A 7,617-nucleotide genomic window follows, 5' to 3' on the forward strand; every position below is an offset into this window, starting at 1 on the left:
GTGACGCATCTCGTCTCGTCCAATTTGTGTCTCGTCCCATTTGACCTGAATGAAAATTCAGATCTGGCGCTACTCCATTCGAGTACAAAGACGAGCCGAAGAATAAAGGGCGCATTGAGGTGAACAAGGAAATAGTCTAACAAAAACCGCCCCTAAAAACCTTAATCTTGCGATCGACAACAGGTGCGAGTCACCACCCAGCAAGCGGCGCAAAAGAAAAACACCCCTGAAAACCGCAATGCGACGATTGCACGTTACTGCTGAGAGAAAACATCTGACAGCACACCTCCAAAGAATGTCCCGTACACGCGTTCCCCCTAAGTCCGATATATCGGCTTTCTCTAAGGCCCAACTTGACGTTGACTGTATGATGCATTTTATATCATAAAGGAGAGCATGGTATCAAAGATTCACGGGACAGCCAGCTCAGCGTGTGGCCCCGACAAGAGGAAAATGCACAAAAAAGGCCAAAAGAAAGCAAAAACATCAAAAGAAGACAAGGGGCTTGATGGAACAGGCCTGGGGCGGGGGCCATCAAACACCTCCTTTATGTACATGCGTGCACGTTGCGTGTCACTCACATGTCAGCGGACAGGACAAATCCCGGCTGGGGTTTAATTACCTTGCGCCATTCAGGTGGAGAATTCGGGGAATTTTGGCCCTGTGAGTGGACGAACACATCCTGCAAACTAAAATCCGCTGAGCTTTTTTCACCCTGATGTATTATTTACCGGTGTGAAATGGCATTGAGTTTCTCACCCGATTCCTAATATGTACAGTTTGCTGTCAATTGAGAGCCATTTTGAAAAATATTGAAAAAATTGGAATAAATTCGGTTTGCAATGAGTGAAAATGAATGCTAATTGATTAAAATTTGCATAAAAGTTAATAATGTGCTTGGTTATTAGTTGGCCTGATTTTTTTTTGTTGGTTCACTAGTACCCGCATTTTCCGCACTATAAGGCGCACCTAAAAGCCTTATTTTTAAAAAAAGCTGATGGTGCGCCTTATAATCAGGTGCACCTTATATATGGATCAATATTGAGATTGGGATTCGTAGACAGGGAATGAAGTGATAAAATAAGCTTTACCTGTTTCTTTTGTGTGTTTACAGTTGAACAAGGTTGCTCATATTGACATGGAGTTATTATGCTATTTAGTTATTATTTGAGTTATTATTGTTATTACTTTGAGTATTACTTTATTGTGATTGAAAAAGTTTTCAAATGTGTCATTAATTGGGGGTGCGCCTTATAATCCTGTGTGCCATATATATAGAAAAGGGTTTAAAATATGTCATTAATTGGGGGTGCGCCTTATAATCCGGTGTGCCTTATATATAGAAAAGGGTTTAAAATATGTCATTAATTGGGGGTGCGCCTTATAATCCGGTGCGCCTTATAGTGCGGAAAATGCGGTAAGTTAGTTGTGTTGCCCTGTGTGCCAAGTTTTTGCCATGTCTTGGGTTAATTTCTTTAAATTAATATTTACTTTATTTATGTATTTGACTATTATTATTATTATATTATTTATTATTATTATTTGTAAGTCTCAAGCCTTGTTTAAATACTGCTTGTTTTTTTTTTATTTTAAAGGGCACTAAACAGACATGTTTGACCAAACAAGATGAATAATCACGATTTCAATATTGACATAAATAATCGCAATTGTTATTTTAGCTAGCCCTCCCTCATAAGAATGTTTTTGTCACATCATTTGTGGCATTTGACCACCATACACATAAAGCGTCACGACATCATCCATCCAACTCCTTTTCTCCAATCCCCTTTTGAAGTCAATACCCCGTATTTGTCCGAGGTAGAATCATTAACAACCGGTGCTATTAAGAACTCAGAGTCCACACAATGGAAGATGTGGCTCAAGGCCAAACGTGCATGTGCGCGATACTGCCGAGCCTGCGAGATGAGTAAGATCAAGCTCGACACAATGCCGCTTTGTGTGTGTGTCAAACAGGAATGTGCCAGATGCCCTTCAGTCTTACCTGATTTTGACTTTTCTTTGCTTCTCCTTTTCTGCGAATTTCCCCGCAACAATCCCCTCTTAAATCGAGCTTCTCTTCTCCTCAACTCCTATTTTTCACCCTGACCCTGGAAGATCAATTCACACAGTCATATTACATTATTATAGGGTAATGTGACCTGTAAGGAGGTCAACGTGTTATTTCGGAGTATGATGGTTCAATTTCACACGTTACGCAAAGCTATGAAATGGGATTATATTGTGTGAATGGTTTTGTGAAAGCTATTTTCAAAATGATCACTCTGAGATTCGTATAATAAGCAAACTGGATTGCGGTCTTGCTAAACTGTCATTTTGCTTATATGCTACTATTATGCAGGGCTGCAGCTATCGGGTATTTTTGATATTCATATATTCTATAGGAAAATTCTAACGGAATATAAATTTTACTCTGGGCTTGTTGGAAAAACAATTCGAAACACAGAAGACTAAACAACACATTTTCACTTCATTATGAAATTTTTAAGAGCCAAAATTGTTTTAAATTCAATTTAACTCATTCAGTGCCATGACCGAGAATTCTCGTCCTTTAAAATTATGGTCAAATACATTTTTTTTAATGGAGAGGAGCTGACACCCTTGACTTATGCTTACCTAATATAAGCCAAAATTAGCACCGTAATGATAACTGTGACCATAGGATGGCAGTGTTTCCACACTTACAACACAGCTATTACCTACATCAATTCTAACTGAAGAATGGAAGTCAATCTTTTATATAATACCACCCACATTTACATGCACATAGCACACAATATTCTGTTTGCCTTGAAAGGTGAGTGAACATGCTAAAAACACTGGCCCTCTACAGAGAGGAGTTCAAATGAGTTAGGAAGATTTAAAATGTGCTTAGCATAACACTCCTTTCGTCTTACTCCTCCAAATCTGTAAATTCTAGTCCAAAAGACAAATTCACCAGCTGAAACAGCACATTGGAGTCAGCATGGTTTCTTAAAAAGTGATCAGTAGGAATGGTAACAGTGGCAGGCTGTCAGACTAAAGCACAGGTGTCAAACTCCAGTCCTCGAGGGCCGGTATCCTACATGTTTTCAAACCTGTTCCCTCAAAAACACCTGATTCAAATGATTGGGATCATTTTGAAGCTCCTGCGGAGCTTGCTAATGAGCTAATTATTTGAATCAGGTGTGTTGGGGAAAGAAAACCGGAAAACATGCAGGATGCCGGCCCTCGAGGACTGGCGTTCGATACCTATGGACTAAAGTGTGCAGTGTATGGAGCATGTGAGCGCTGTTAGCTTGCGGCTAATTCATGCTAGGCACAGCTACAATGGGCTAGCCCGTACTAAACACTGGCAACAATGAACATAATTCAATATCAGCGTAACGTAGTCAACTGTTAGCGCCCAGAATTGGTGATTGAAAGTGAGTTCAGAATAACACTGTCATTTTTTGGCAGTTGTAAAAATTTGTCAAGCTATTACACCGCATTACACCGAACAACTTCAAAATAAAAGCATACCAAGGCAAAATAAAACTAAATAGCATAAAGCTATTCCTCTACATACTCAGGTTAAACTACCATGGTTACAATATACCAAAGAGCTGAAGCGTACTGAGGGAATCCCCACCTGTAACATTCAACTGAGAAGATGATGTGAAACTAAGTCTGCACAAAGGAATACAGCATGTATGGACGAGACTCTCAGGTTGCATACAATGCTCCTGTTTACCCGAGATTCCCCCAAGCCTTTGATGGAAGAACTTGATCTGAGCCTGACAGACGCAAGTTTCAGCAAGCTAGTCATGCAAAGAGGCTGCCACGATTATTTTACAGGAGGGTGGCTAAAAACATCTACTTATTAGTTTGGCTTGTCATCACAGGTGCAGCACGGTACGTGTTCAATTTTTATGGTCGTTGATTAAACACTGTCGCCCTCATGTGGTTCAAAGCAGAATAACGCGGGTGCGAGAAAAGCACTCAAACATGAAGAGTTTACGTATTTGAATTATTAACGGGGCAAAATATGCTGACCAAAGCAATATATTCTTCTTTAAAACAAATACTGTCAAATTATTAGATTTAATGGAGTCTCAAACAGCACATTTAATGCAAAAAGCATACAATAAACAACTTTTGTAGCGGTATTCAGGAAGTCAAAAATAAGAACAATCAAAATAAAAAAATAAGAACGAAGATGAACCAAATTTGTGTACGTTAAAAGTGCTAATTTATGGAATAGCTATGAAATAGAATTGAAAAGATATGAATCACAACAATATAGGATTAGAAAAAAATAGAACCAATTAACGGAATCGAATAAGTTCTAGTATAAAAGTTTATAAGTCACAATCATATATAGCTTAATTTGAACATCTGTTGAGCGTGTCTCGTTCTTGTTTGGGATATAAGTATCCAACTTTTGTATTGACCAATGTAAAGTAGACCTTTTTATTTACCGTATTTTCTGCACCATAAGGCATATCAAAAAGCCTTCAATTTTCTTAAAAAGCTGACAGTGCGCCTTATACTTTGCATTAACTGTGAGTTTATTTTTAGGGGACAAAAAAAACAACAACAACAACAATTGCCATGTGAATTCTTCACTTTTTACCTCCGCATTTCAATTATAAATGCATGTTTTACAATTAAATTTTCATAACACCCCGTTTGAAATTTTGATATGCTATGTATGCTCCAATTTTGAAGCAATTTAGCAACAAGATAGTACAGATTTTTTTCCACAAATCGTTTTTATTCTTAATATCTGATTGAAAAGTTTGACTGAGATACATGATTGTTTTGTTGACATTCCCTTTAGCACGGCTCCATCTAGTGGATGCATAACGCAACCCCAGCCACTACTGTAGCTTCTATTCTCTGCGTCTTATAATGCAGTGCGCCTTATATATGAAAACCGATTTAAAATGAGTCATTCGCTGAATGTGTGCCTTATAGTGTGGAAAATACGGTAACCATTCATAAAGAACGACCTGAAATCACCTGTGTACGATGATATAATGCTCCCAATATTGCTTCTGACAAACTCCAAGGCCATTATTTGCAGTATATTGACGCTCTTCTGGCCTTTGCTTTCTCTTTGGCAGGTAGACTAGCAAGTGCGGCGTTGAAGGGTGACCCTGCGCACCAGATGGAGTCAGACTATGAATAATGCATCATTGTTATCAAACAGACAGGTTGAGTATAAATCGGTCAGCTGAATGACACAGGCGGCGCCGCGGCGAGAGTTGAACTGGCTCGACCTAAACTACTACTGTAATATAGTGAGTATATCAGGGAACATTTAAAAATCTCTACGGCGAAGCGGGCTAGCAATATTTTATAGGAATATTTCTTTATTTTTCCATCCTTCGTATTCCATTTTGTTGACAGGCAAACGATTCATCGCATATGACGTATATGCTTCCAATTACCGCAGTATAGTTTGCCACATGAAGGAAAAGCTAATAAGAAAATATGTTTTCCTGGCCTTTTCGAAGAACGGAGGTCAGCATAGCCCCAGTCTGTCATCTCCGGTTACAAAGAAGCGTATTTGAAGGTGGCAAAGTTCAGCGATGTTTGATTTAGGGGGAGCGTAAGTGACCTCACTCGGATAGCCAAAGGGAATGTGGGGAAGAAAACATTATTACACATTAAATATGTCACGAACTACGCAAACCCATAAACATTGACAACATCTGTCTTCTATTAATCGTAAGGAGGGCTCTTCTTATTTACAAAATCGGAGAGGAATTGCACGGCCTCCTAAAAATTATAGCAGAATGCAGTGGGAAAAAATGAATTGAAAAAAATAGTACATTCATTTATTCACGTATTTATCAAAACTGATAAAAAGGGTTTCAATCTTTTTTTTTTTAAATAACAGAAAAAAAATTGGCGTGACATATCTTCTTTCTACCAGGAGTCATGAAGTAGTAAAAAAAAATTACTCAGGCAAGAGTAAAGATACAAATAAAAACAAAGTAGTCTTCTAAAGTCTAACTCCGTAGTTCTTGGACCATTTTGGATAAAAAACACAAAGGCTTAAAGCAGAGTGTTGTGCCGTACACAATGGTAGTTGCATCTTGGTGTATTTCATCTAACAACTTCAGAAAATAGATTGTGTGTCATAAATGTATTTTATTTACGGCTCATTTTCTGGAAAATTGCGCTACTTAAAAAACAATAAAGGCATTTGAAAAGGAGTCAGAATATAATTTAGTATTTTTGTCATGTTCCAATTAATTTGCTCTTAATTTGAAAAGAAAACTAACAGAACATGACTTAATTTATTCTCAATGTCTGATACTCTCGCCATGATGAAAATTTATTGCAAAACGACGACACCCTCAGGCTTTATTCGTAACTCCAACATTGATGGAACGCTGGTGCGTGCCTTAATAGCTATCACATGCGGAGCTGATGAGTTTTGTCACGTGTTTTTCTGCTTTTCTTAACTTAAAAGTAAATTCGAATCCTGAGGTGGGTCTGTTTTCAAACCAAGAGCCGTTCTGAGCCCTCTCCATTCGTCAAATGCCCCCGACATGTAAGCCTGTCATGTGCTGCATTCAAAGAAATTGGAAAATCAGACTTTTCTCACCTTCAACTAGGGAAAAGTGAACTCAAGCGCCCCTTTGAACTGTAAAGTCTGTAAAGTTGGTCAAAAAGGACCCCAACCAAAATAGCACCATCAGTCATATTTGTTGTTTACGTTCTCATCAAATTCATTGATGTCGGAACTGTGATATTCCCGAGCTCCCACATCACTTGAATACAACACTTGAGCCTGCGGTTGTTGCAGTGACTGCCAGGGCACTACAGTATATCTATTTATTTTTAAAACTATTTTTAACATTTGAACTTCGTTAATGGACCTTTAAATATAAAAAGGAATGAGAAAACATCTTTAAGCATTTTACTTATATCGTGGAGCAACTTTTGACGTTTTTTTTTCCATCACTGTTGCGCTGTGAAATCGCATCAGTGGATATCATCGCTCTCGCTGACGTCACCGCTCTATGACGTAACTATATTCTGTGGTAGGTAATGTGCCGAGGCCAGACGTTTGCTTGTTTATGTAGTTGAGGCAACGCATTCAATTTCTGCTCTCTGAACAAAAATGTTACGTTTCCTAATCGCCGCACTTCTGGTCAGTCAAAGTATTTCAAATCCTGCATTCAGAAGGTAATTTAATTGTTAACATCGCTGTTAAAAATATGTGCCGTGCTGCCCTGTTGGATTGGTCCAATCAACAGTGTAACGTTTTTTTTCCAACTTGTTTCCGCAGACCTGAAAACCCTGTGCAAAAAATTCAATTCTACTACTCCAGCAACCAGCAACCTTATGTTAGCCATACTGATGGTAAAGTTGCGCAACATCCGGAAATTATCCATTGTCATTTACTATAGCTCCTTAATACTATATGCTTTTTTTTTTATTTCAGATTACGGTGAGAAACCTCTGCCTGATTTATATGAAGGAGAAAATCCTTACGATTTAGATGTGGAAAGGGTTTATTGAAGAGAACTCATGAACAAACTTGCAGGTTAAATCGAGGCGTATATCCGTTTCGATCTGTGATAAAACCTTTGAAGACACATTTGTGATTAAATGATGAAC

At 38.3% G+C, this 7,617-nt stretch overlaps 2 long non-coding RNA genes across 2 annotated transcripts in view; one reads left to right on the forward strand and one right to left on the reverse strand.

The window, feature by feature from the left end:
- The window catches only part of LOC148424324 (uncharacterized), a 40,303-nt gene extending 38,196 nt beyond the window's left edge, over positions 1 to 2,107 (reverse strand). Inside the window, exon 1 of the long non-coding RNA XR_015865339.1 lies at positions 2,003 to 2,107. This is a non-coding gene — a long non-coding RNA (uncharacterized LOC148424324). The remainder of the gene's footprint in view (positions 1 to 2,002) is intronic.
- A 4,936-nt stretch (positions 2,108 to 7,043) lies between these two features.
- LOC148424325 (uncharacterized) lies at positions 7,044 to 7,614 on the forward strand. Its single transcript, XR_015865341.1, has 3 exons — positions 7,044 to 7,182; positions 7,286 to 7,359; positions 7,442 to 7,614. It is a non-coding gene; the product is annotated as an uncharacterized LOC148424325 (long non-coding RNA).
- The last annotated feature ends 3 nt before the right edge of the window (positions 7,615 to 7,617 follow it).

Source organism: Hippichthys cyanospilos, chromosome 4 (genome assembly GCF_059441005.1).
Source record: "Hippichthys cyanospilos isolate Australia breed blue-spotted pipefish chromosome 4, RoL_Hcya_1.0, whole genome shotgun sequence".
Lineage (NCBI taxonomy): Eukaryota > Metazoa > Chordata > Actinopteri > Syngnathiformes > Syngnathidae > Hippichthys > Hippichthys cyanospilos.